The sequence below is a fragment of the Anastrepha ludens genome, chromosome 3 (assembly GCF_028408465.1).
Source record: "Anastrepha ludens isolate Willacy chromosome 3, idAnaLude1.1, whole genome shotgun sequence".
Lineage (NCBI taxonomy): Eukaryota > Metazoa > Arthropoda > Insecta > Diptera > Tephritidae > Anastrepha > Anastrepha ludens.
Window position 1 is genome coordinate 75,860,373 of NC_071499.1, and position 12,612 is coordinate 75,872,984.

Sequence of the window (12,612 nt, forward strand, 5' to 3'; positions counted from 1 at the left end):
GGAGGAGCTCGGTCAAACTCCCAAAAAGGATGTAAGCGCCAACTGCCATAAATACTTTGATATTTTTGTTCAGTATACTTGTCAAATTAGTAGGAAAATATTCACACCCATAAAGCATTTACGAATAGCGGAAATTTATTGCAAAAATCAATTTTGATAGTGCGCTTTGCCCATCAAGTTGTAGACAATGATGTGGCTCATTTCTCATGGTCAAATTAAGAAATATCGATCCTTGACCCATGGTTAAAATAAGAAATACAGATATTTCGACTAGTTTTAGTTTTTCTAAATTTTTTATAGCAATATAATACGAGGGCGGGTCAATAAGTCCGTGGCTTTTTGTATTTCTGATCTCTTTACTGAAAAAGAAATACTGCTCCTGTCAACAGGCATCTGTCAGTTGACTCCTGTCAAAATTTGAACGTGCTGCGTCAGTCAGTTTGTGTTTTACAGCTACCTTTATCAGACTACCCAGTAATTCACAGTCGACCACAAACGCAATCGTGTAACAACTTCACAGGAAGGTTTGGCGTTGTTTAATCGCAATATGGAGGAGTTTTAGCGCCGTTTTGTAACCTTGGACGAAACATGGATCCATCACCACACACCAGAGACCAAACAACAGTCGAAACAGTGGGTTTCTAAGGGTGAATCGGCTTAATAAGCACAAGAAATTCAGTTTTTTCCATTTTCTCCTCAAATTACTGGGTAGTCTGATAAAGGTCATGTTGACAGGAGCAGTATTTCTTTTTCAGTAAAGAGGTCAGAAATACAAAAAGTCACGGACTTATTGACCCGCCCTCGTAGTTCATTCCACAACAAATATCATGTACATCAAATTTTAAAACTTTCTACAAGATTTTTAAATTTCAAAAACTTCTCATCTTATTGCCCAATTTACACTTAACTCAAGTTAAGAGTGAGCACTTTGAGAAGTGTTAAGCGTTTCCACCGGAAAAAAAGTTAACTAATTGTTTGTTTGTTTATATTTGAGGTTTGCTAACAAAATGCGCCTATTAAAACTGTTTCTATTCTTATATAAAGACGATTATCTGTAAATTGCATGCAATAGTTTGGATTTTTGTATTTGTTATTCCCAAATAGTGGAAGTATTTCCTTCGTTTATGGAAGAAGTTGTATTTTTATGCTAAAAATAAGAGAAAATTAATATTTTTGTATGAAAATTCTACCACATAGGACTTAATTAAGGAGACAGATACCTGCAAAATTTCGAAAACAAATTTTTTTTTCATAAAATGTTAATATAATCCTTTAAGAATATGTCAAAAAAACGTAGAACGTAAATTGAAGTATTTTTTATATTATAGATCGTCTACCGTGACGACTCTATTCTTTGCGTTCGAGCGCGTGGAGAGGTATAGTTACGTTGCCGACTTTAGACGTGTTTTCTCAAAACTATATTTTTCGAATTGGCGTACACGATAACTCGAAGAGTTATTGACCGATCTCCCTGAAATTTTGGACAAATCTTTTTTACGATATTGTGAATTTACAATTCGAAAATTTTTCGAAAAAATAATTTTTTCGAAGAAAAAATATGTAGTAGGAAAATTCGCCCCAAAATTCATTTTTTTAAGCATTTTATTCCGCGAATTTTTTTTTTTACAATTTTTTTAAATTCATATAGAAATTATGACATTAGTAAACAAAAAAATTTTTGGTTTTTTATATTCAGGTCACTGACACCGATGCTACAATGCCCGCCGATAGAGAAGCCCCGCTGCGACCTTCCTGGAGGAATTGAGTGTACATCCGCCATTTTAAATGATTAAAATAAAAACAAATTTTTTTATATTATTTTAATGTATGTATAAGTAAACTGTATGCCAATTTTGAAAACAAAAATATTGACTTCTTTATTTTAAATAATTTTAATGAAAATCAGGGAAAATATGGCCGTTTACATGTATCTGTCCCCTTAACGTGTCATCTTTTGTGCGCTCTATCGACGCCTGAAGTGTTCTACTATAATAGTTTTAAATTTCTAAATGTAGCTATCACTATTATCATAACATTTTCGGCCAGGTCCACAAATAGTAATATATTTACAAGTGCATATGCAGGTTATCTCCATTATAGAGCTTAATTTCCTAATCCGCGATTAAAAAGCCGTTTAAATTTCCCTTCCAGGACTTCGGCTTTCTGCCTTTTAAGTAGTATTTAATCTTAAGAGTCTAGATTCATTTTCAAAATCCAACTCTATAATCTTTATATGTGAAATTATCATATGGTGTGAATAGAAGATGTTTGAAGGTTATAAATTTGTATGTTCAATTTTGAAAATAGGCGTTCGTACTTTATTTCCAACAAAGTGTTTCAAAGAAAGTAGTTGTTAACGAGTTTGCATAGAATACGAAAAGGATGCAAAAGTTACAGAATATACCTGTAAACTGAATAAAGTTTCGAAGCCATAAAATGAAATGAAAATGAAATAATGGCAAAATATTAAAATATTCTCTGCTTTCCTTGCACTTTATTTCAAAATAAATTTCAGAACCTCTAAAAAAGCACCCATTACGGATTGTGTATATAAATTGCAAAATCAATTTGGCGCTCTAGCTGTGAGAGCATACACAGAGTTCACCTTCCATACACATAGGTATATATGTACATACATATACATGTATAAGTCAAAGCATTTCTCTACTCTTCGCAATACCAGAAAGATCCTAAACAAAAACAGCAAGTGTGCAAATATATATGCATACGTAAAATTTCAAGATGTAATAAACGGAAGAGATGCATACATATTTACGTAAACAAACACAAATTAAAAGCGTCCACCAAAAGCGGAATTAGAACCCATTCTATTTGGGGTCAACTGCACATTAACTGGATACTTACTTGTCTATATATGCATATATGTATGTATATTCATGTCGCCCACCTAAAATAAATAAATAACCTCACACCTACATACATGCATATGCACATATATATATATAATATAATATGTATGTGTATGCGTGAGTACCCGGCTGATTTTGAAAGCAAGTTCTATTGTGAGGGTGGTTCAGCGGTTCAGTAAATTAAAGTCGTGTTTGTGTGTGGATGTGAGTTGAGTTTGTCGCTACTGTGTTGTCGCCGCCGCCATCGTTAATGCAAAATTTATGCATTTATTCGTTTTTTTTTTTCATTGACAAACTTCAATACAATATTCAATTTCTTGGTACAGACTTATATTTGGTTTCGAACTCATTAGTGATTCAACAGCGGTAGGATTACTTTTCGCATACCCTACAGGGAATGGGGTATTTGTCACATTGTAATATTAGGATATCCCAAGTATAGGTACATATCTAATTTGTCAATCATTAATTTTCTAAAATATTGCGGAGCCTCTTTTCGCACAGTCACCTTCTTGCATGCGGTAAAACATCTTTATAAGTTATCCCAAGGTACTTAGAGTTATTCAGGGGGAAATATAACATTCAGCTGCAGGGGTAAAATAACATTTAATAATACGCATTATTGGTATAAAATAACCTAGTAAAAATTGACTCTGCTTCGTGGGCCGCCTAATTTTAAATGCATCTCTTTTCACTTGCTCCCGTAATATGCAATCTCCTTTTGTTGGTTCTTGAGGTGACTGGGAATCAGTTACCTGTAGTGCTCACTATTGACTACTATCTTGGCTTCATGTTGCTATTGTAATATCATAAACATATTCGAGGAATGATGCTGGAGTGACAGTCCTTGGCCGGATATAAATCCGGGTTGTTCCGATAACGTAAAACCGACTGTGGTGGAAACGGTGTTGGTTGTTGTTGTTGTTGTTGTTGTTGGCTTCATCATCAGTTTTGTATGCTTTTGGCATCTTTGGCCTCGATCAGAAAACATCAAACCAAATAACATCGCCGAAGTAGGTACTTTTTGCTGAGATAGAAAAGCTCTAAGCATTATTCCAAGTACATATGCATATTCCTTTTATATAAATAAACTAAGAGGATCAACCCCAAAAAGTTGCCCAAAAAGTGATCAAAAGTAGTTGCTACATAACAAAATATTAATGGTTTTTATGCCACACTAGTAAATCTGGCCACGCTTCACTGTGACTCAATCAATTTTGAGTTAAAATATTTATCTTCGCGTAGCTAATATATGTATGTATGTTTCAAGTTTGAGCCAAATCATACAATAAATTGGATTTTTAGAAACATACCACAGCGCCACCTATCGGAAATTCCTCCGATTTTCTTCTAATTGGCTGGAAGATAAACTAATCCTGTGAGTTGAGCTCAAACGGCAGGCTACTTTTTCAGTGTTATGGTCGCCAAACGGCATGAGTTTTATATATAAAGTAAAATTTGTCATTTTTCTAGCAAGTATTTTGTCCCCTACTGTGTATGTTTCTATGAAATTTTCTGCGATTAGAGTTTTTGCACTCGAATAAGAAAAAGTCTAAATACGAAGAGAGAGTTGACTGAATGAATTCAGTTTAATAAATTCTATTCATCAACAAGAATCAACTAATCATTTTCGCTTGTAAGCCTTAACCGACCGATGTTAGGGTGCTTATATACTATACATACATACATACATATGTAAGTAAAGTCTTTGTACTCGTTACTGCTACTGCAATTTTCTTATTCTATTAACACGTTTCTATCCACCACTGCCGCCCCCTATTGTTTCCTATTGCCAACCTGCCACACTTCGCTCCAAACACCCCTGATCCGTTTCGTGTGTTTATTGGCCTCTGGTGACGCTCCAGCATGCTTGTCCAGAAGGCTTATATGTGTGCGTGCCGGGTGCTTGACGCTAATATCTAAAATTTTTCATTTTCATCATTCAAAAGCCGACAACAAGTATGTGTGACACGAAGCAAGTACGAGTGTCACCCGACACGCACACATAAAAGCCTGCTGGACAAGCATGCTGGAGCGTCACCAGAGGCCATATGTGGAATGCTTTTGCGCTCGAGAGAGCAATGTGTATGAACATGTTTGTGTGAGAGTTTCATTTATTATTGTTTGCTTGTTGCCGTGGCAACCTCAGTTACCAGCTTTGTCGTTTCGTTGCTTGAAATTATGTTATTGTGTGCTTTATTTTTTGTTATTGTATATTGGAATAGTATTGTTGCACTGTTGGTGACGAAGTGCTGTGGCAATATTGCATTCTCCCGCCTGCAATAGATGCAAAATACAAAAAAATCGAGCTGTGCATTATCCGACTACAAATGTAATGAAAATGCATATCTATATAATTTTAAACAAAACTGGTTTATTTTGTGGATTTTATATAGCCCTTTAAGGGGTTAAAATTCTTTGGGGTGCTTATAAATCTTCGTATCCAAATTTTTTCTAAAAACTCTCACTAAAAAGCTTGAAATTTTGTTGAACTTTTAAAATTTGATTTTTTTTAAATGTGTGCAACCTCGAGTTATTTAAATTTTGTTACAGTATAACCTATATTTTTATAAAAATAAATAAATAAATTATCAAAACTTGGCCAAATGTCGTTGTGCAATTATTGAGAGCATCTCTATATGTGGCTTGAGTGAACTGTTATCATTTTACTTAAGTTGGATTTAATTTTTGAAATTATATCTACAGTGTTCCTAGTGCACCTTCAAGTGTAATCCATCAAAGGCATATTTGTGCTTACTGTTCCATTACTGTTCTCTCCCTGTCTTACTACCCATTTCCCTACCATTTATCCCATATCCTGTTCAAATAACACCGATAAAACTGAACGAACAATGCAATGAACCAGCCAAGCCACATGGTGGTAAGCGAAACCGGTCAGACAGTCAGCTGGTTCTGCGGAAACAGGAATATACATATGTACACATGTAGGTAACTACATACTTTATAATCATACACATTATACATACATACATGCATACATACATATTTTTATATGTGAGCTAAGGTATGTATGTATGCATATTAGTATTATACTTATCCATTTACTTTAGCAAGAAGTAGAGTTGGAATATTGGCTGCTACGGCGTCATTCCTGGGTTTGATCCCTGCTGCGATTGCACGTCAGCAATGACAGATCTAGTTACATACATACATACTTACTTATTCACATATGCGTGCATGTCTGTTATGGAAGGTTTCTTATACAAGCCATCTGCCGTTCGTAGGCGGCTTTAAAGTGCGTGTGTGAGCAAAGTTGGTGGAGAAAATGGGCCTAAACCTTTAGGTTTTTATATACCACATCGTTGTTATTAGCTATATTTTTTGTTTTTGCAGTTTGCGAATACATACTTATTTATGATACTTATTTATGCCTTCGCTATGTTGGTCGGTCTACTCAGTGTTTTCCTTCGAATTTTAACCACAGCGACCACAGCTGAGTTTTCTGTTGCAACGTTTGCGAATTGATGCCAGAAGGAATACGAAGTGTACAGGTTTACACATCTGTATGTACATGTCATTTACAGTTGCACAGAAAACTCTATACCTTCTGATGATAACAAGAAACCCCACCATGTCGGGATTGACTTTTAGCTTCGAAATTTTTGTAGATAAGCAAACAACATTTTTTTCTTTTCGGTAGACATAATAAAAATTATGAATATACAATAAATTTCTAGTGGATATACATATTAGGAAGACGATAAAAACTAACTATTATTCAGACAAGAATATTATAATAGATTATTTGTATTTAACGAAATTAAGTTTAAATTCGAGACTGATGGGAAAACAAAAAATTTGCTGCGTTAAAAGTTATTCGATTACCGAAATTTGATCCCACTCTGAAACATGGAGTAGGTTCTTAAGCAAATCTTAAGTAATCTGCTGAGAAATGAAATTTAATTCAGGATTGGTCTATGATCCTCAGCGCATATCCCTCGTGGTTTATATGCTATTAGCCCCTCTCTAGTTGTTGTTTTTGTAACAAGTTAAACATTCGTCATACAGGCTTGGGGAATGTCACGTGACAGCTCATGGCTGGATATAAATTTGGGTAGTTCCGGTGACGTAAAACTGACTGTGGTGAGAACGAGCCCCACTCTACTCTAGTCGCCTGAATTAGTTTCCATATAATTTTAGAGTGGTTTCATGTCATGCGATGCAATTATTTTGGACATTGTTGAACATTTTTGGAAATTTGTTTTACTTGTACAATTGAGTATAATAAGAAGAAAATTGAAAAAAAATTGAGTATATAAGAAGAAAATTGAAAAAAAATACATAAAAAATAAAAATTGATTAATTTAATAATTTTGAGATTTATTCAATATTCAAAATTTTGGAATAGTGTTGTTTCAAGTGAAATATCTTTGGTTTGTTTTTATTTTTTAAGATAAAGTAAACTTGGTTAAATTTCTTTTTTGGGGAAAATATATTTTTGTAAAACATTTTTGGGATTTTTTTTGTTTTTGCTGCAAGTTTTGAAAAATACTCAAATTTTCACGGAGGTGCCACGACAAAATGGCGCTGCCTAGGCAGCTCACCAGTCATACATTTCTTGCAATGTCCCTGTTAGGAACTTGTTAGCCCAATATTGAAGTACTCAGATGCAAACCAAGGGAAAACCAGATGTGCCTTGTTCGAGTTGCAATCACAACAGCCGTGTTGCAAGATTTTTTAAGCTTTGGCAAAAGCATAGAGTTCTAACGGTCAAAAATATTCGGCAATTTTTGTGCGCAAAGTCTTTTAAATCTGCATCATAAAAAGTTTGTTTGCAGATTGTTTTATAATTTTTTTTTGTCATTTTCAGTAGTAAATTACCGGTAATATCGAATTTTTTTAGGAAAATATTTATAGAAAACTCCATTATTTTTATTTTCGTATTCACTTTCACATACATTTTGAAAATAAGTCCCGAAAATAAAAAAGTATCAGCTTAGTATTTGCATCAGGGTTGCGAACAGGGTTGCCTCGAACAAGCCCGTATTCTCCGAACATTTTTCAAAGCATTTTTAGTGTTCCCAGTGCCTTGATTGCCGTCGCGTATTTAGAACGAATATAAATATCCTTAAAGGGTGTTACAATAGTGAGCACTGCTAATAAACCTGATAAATTCCTATCTATTTTTAGACCAAAACAAAATACATCGAAAAACGTTCTGCCATGATACTAAAATTATTTGTATAAACTTAAAACATCGTGACTGTGTACTCTGTTTGCATCAAAAGTATACGGAATTGTGTCGGGTATTTGTTATAAGGAGAAAATGCGCAAAAAAATGATCAAAATCAACGAGAATTTTGAGCTACTTCGAACTTGCACTTTATTTTACTAGAATTTAATGGGCTAAAAGTCTGCATACTTAACGATTATTTTAATTATGTTTAAAAAGTTTTCAATTTTGATGAATATTTGTTAAATTTTTATAGATGTTGTACAAATTTTGAAATTTTAATTTATATAATATTTGTCATAAAATAAGCTATATTTTCATTTATTTATTAAACATTGACGAAAAAAATTTAACATAAAAAAATATTGTGAATAATGTAAAAAAATTAAGTGAGCTGATTATGTGAACCCAAGTGTATCTACTAGAAGCCTAAAAAAAATGTTTTTCTTGAAAGCCAAAGTCGAACAATTAAATATTGATACCAATTTTTATATACTATATACATACATACCTAATTTAATAATATTCTGAATTTTTAGCTATACTTGGTAGTCCAATTTTTGTGCCTCTTAAATAATTTTTGCTAGTTTTTGCTAATGGTTCGATTTGCTAATGATCAATTGATTGAATATGAATTTCAAAACAAATCAAATGTTGCTCAGAACAGGTTAACACCGCGTGATATGTAGAGTTTTCTGTGCCACTGTAAATATGTATGTATATGCACCTTAATATATACATATGTATCTGGTCTGCAAGTCGAGTGTTCTTAAAGTAGTTGGTTTTGTACTCCACTCCCTCTGTGGCGTACTGTGGCCTTCGTCATTTACGCCAGTGTAGTTGTTGTAAGTGGTGGTTGTTTGCTTGCTTGCTTGTCTATGTCGTTGTCTCACTCAAATCTACAAATGCACATATTATGCTTACATAGGTATATGTATATTTTTGTTGTTGCTGCTGCCATTCATCATCATCATCATCCTCGTCAAGCAACAGAGCGAACAGTAAACCGGCAACGAACACATTTCAATTGCAGCTGTAAGAACAGTTGGTATTTTGCTGCCATCGTAAACGTGTTCATTGTGCGCTGCTGGAATTTCTGCGTTTTTATTTACATATTTAAAATTCAAGTTAGTTAGTTAGTATCCACTGCACTACTTTACTGCCTTGCAGATCTTCAAAAATTTCGCATAAGTTGGTAAGTCAGTTACAGCCAGCGAGTTGCGGTAGTGGTTTTATATGTTTTTATCTTGTGTTTGGTGGGCTTTCTGTCCTTAATAAAAACAAAAGTTTGTTACTACTTTAGCACAAAAATATTTACTGTGTTTGTTGTTTTTATGCTATTTTTGTTTTCTTGTTTATTTTCCCAATTGTTTACAACTTGTATTTTGCTTTGCTTGCTCTCTCCTCGCTCTCATTTTTGTGCTCTGTTGTCGTGTCGGTTTTTGTTTTGTTTTTGTTTTGAGTGCCTTTATCTGTATATTTTTTCTTTACGAAAAACAGCTGTGAAAGACATACGCTTTTTCATATATAAATGCGTTTTGTTTTTCGTTTTGTTTTTATTTTCTTGTGTTGCTCAGGTTGCTGATACGCGTTCTGTTATTTACTTGTATTTGGCTTTGTGCGATACGGTTTTCACTTGATAAGCAGCAATAACGCAAAAGCGTATATGCGCAGCTATCAAGTTTTGCATTTGCATTTTTGTATTTATTGTTTTTTTGTTTTTATTTCTCTAAGTTAGTTACAAATGTATCTTAATTGCTTTGTGCGTTAAAGCCTTTTTGTCTAGTTGTCGGTGTTGGTGTTGTTGGTTTGTCTCTGGCTAGTTATTACTCATACGCCGCCGTCTACCACCTCGCAGGAAAAGAAGAAGCTCTCTTACCATCCCACTCGTCGCATCTAACTGTAATTTCCATAAGATATGTGTGTATGTGTGCGGGTTGTCATTGCTCCCAATTCCCTTGCATACGCACTTACACATACATATGCATAATTGTCTTTTCTCTCGTTCGCTTCATTGCTTACCGTTTCGTTGCTTACGCACTTCTTTTGTGACATTCTTAGCCATTTAGTTTTTAAGCTTTCCGTTCACATCCAGTTCTGACTTTTGAGTTCATCGAACTTTTTTTTTCTGATTTTCTTATTACTCACAGATGCTTTCACATTACATACATGTGTGTGTTTGATGTGTCATTGTCCTCTTACAGTTATTGTGTTTAATATTATTACTTTTACCGTTGTTATAGCCATTTTAAGGTTGTTCACGTGTTGGTAGACAGCCACTTTTGCGTGTGTGCTTATTATATGGAGTATGTGTCCCTGCAGGAAAAATCTCTGCTTTCAAATTGCCTAACAAACTTTTAGCATACATACATACATATGTATCTAATTTAGCTTATTTCCAACAGGAAACTAATTGCAGTTAAGTTCTAAGAATATCCAGCGTTTCTACCAGAATTGAGTAAGCTCAAATAGCTCATTTTGGTTTAAATTTGAAGTTTCCTGGCAACAGTTGGTTAACAGAGCTGTATTTATTTTTATATAAAGAGTGTTGGGCCACTGCAATATTCATGTTAGCGGTTTTTGGGGTTTTAGCTTTTGGTATTTTTTGACAATTAGTCCATTTATTCCAAAGATAATTTAAAAGTGAGCTTCTGTGAAAGAAATCTACCACACGGTGGTAGTTTAACTGTGTTGTGTTTTTCAACTAACTTTAACCTTGCAAAATTGAGCGCTTAACCTTAGTTTAGCTGAGTTAACAGAGTTAAAATCGCACTAAAAACTGCGCCTCAAAGTGTTTTAAAAAAAACTGTTTGCGTTTGCAATATGACTATTGCTGTTAACATAACAGTTGGGTTAATTCAGAGTTTTCGATCAGTTGTAAGGGAATTTAAATATTCAAATGCGATTTTGAACTCAAGTTAAGTATTAAACTGTAGTTAAGTGCAATGAAAATAGTATACAATATTTTCCAAAGTTGTTTAAGCCAACTAAAAAGAAATTAAAACATATGATTTTAACATACAGTGTAGATTTTTGGCACTAAAGAGTTGTAACTATCAAAACAACCTGTGTTACAATAAGGAAAACGTGCGTTAAAACTTCACAGTGAACGTGGTCAAGCTTGAAATTTATACGTCGACACATTATATTTACTTAAGGGGTTATACGCAGTTATGAAGCAAATAAAAGACGGGTTGTCAAGGATTTATCCTGAAGAAACTTCAGAACATTTTAATTTGAAAAGTTTTGGCGGTTATAAAAGCATCCTTCAAGAACGTAACAAAATTTTTTATTTATGAAAATGTTGATTATAGAGCGCGCTGCAGGCGATTTCTGGAACCTCCTTTAAAAAAAGACGATTTACGGTGTACATCGTAACTCAGGATTGGATTATCTGAAATCAAAAAACCAAACAAATTTTGTTACAATAATATATTAGATTATCTAGTAATTAATCGCTCGGCTAATCAAAATAGTGAATTTTCACAAAATGGTAGCTTTTAAAAGAAATGATTTCGATTTTTACGTTAGAATTTGGCCGTAAATTGATTATAAAATGGAAAATAAGTATCGGATTTACAAAAGGAACGATTAATTACCAGAAAATGTATCTTTAAAGATTGAGTTAAAACGGTTGACCGATCAAACAAGCCGTTTTCGAGATATCGTGTACACCGACTTGAAAAATGCCGTTTTGAAAAAAACACGTTTAAAGTTTCAATACCTACCTTAAGGGGGTCTTCTGGTCTCGAGGCCCTGAAATGAAGGGTTTTTTTTGGGGATTGATTGTGACAAATCCTGTGAATATTTAAAAAAAAATTTTTTTTTATTTTAAAGGTACATGTCTTGGCTTTTAAAAAATGGTTTTGACTTTGAAAAAAATTAACACCCGCGACCTTGAAATGGCGCTGAAGACGTCCACCTCCAAACGAAACAGGTCTCCATTTTGGTCACGGTTTTCCACCTGGGTAATCAGAAAGCAAAAATTGGATATGCGTTGTCTTCAGAGTTGCCCTGGTTAAGTTTTCCCGTGACAGATTTTTTTTTATAATTTTTTTCAAAAGTTATGCAACAATTTGCAAAAAAAATTTTTTTTTGCTCATTTTTTGAACTTTAAAAGGTTATAAAAATGGAATGAAAAAAAATTTCAAAAATCGTACACGGGGAAACTTAGCGGTAAGTTTTCCGAACCTTTTAAGACCAAAACCATTGAAATCGGAGTATAACTACTATGAAAAGTGTGACCAAAATACTTAAAAAACACGATTTTCGGGGAAACGCGTTTAAAGATAAAGTTTATGATGAAAACGGCCGGAGGAGGGTACACTTCGGTGCCCAGAAAAATGTGAAAAAATGCGATTTTCAAAAAATCCTTTCTGTGGCGTATTCTCGCATACACATACAACAAAATTATGCAAAAAAAAAAAAATCGATTTTTTTTTTCGCTGGAGACCAGAATACCCCCTTAAAACGTGCCGAGGCATCTCTACATATTTAGGTATAACTCCGAAAGTATTGCTTAGATCTACTTCAAATTTCGTGCGTATA

At 33.8% G+C, this 12,612-nt stretch overlaps 1 protein-coding gene across 3 annotated transcripts in view; it reads left to right on the forward strand.

Annotated features, from left to right (window-relative positions):
- Positions 1-12,612, forward strand: part of LOC128858232 (protein yippee-like) — a 43,231-nt gene that overhangs the window by 9,677 nt on the left and 20,942 nt on the right. The window contains exon 1 of one of the 3 annotated variants that reach the window (XM_054094320.1): positions 9,102-9,259. The exons of the other annotated variants lie outside the window; for them this stretch is intronic. The gene's annotated coding sequence lies outside the window, so the exon portion shown is untranslated. Of the gene's footprint in view, positions 1-9,101; positions 9,260-12,612 lie in introns of those variants that run through there. 3 annotated transcript variants of the gene reach the window in all.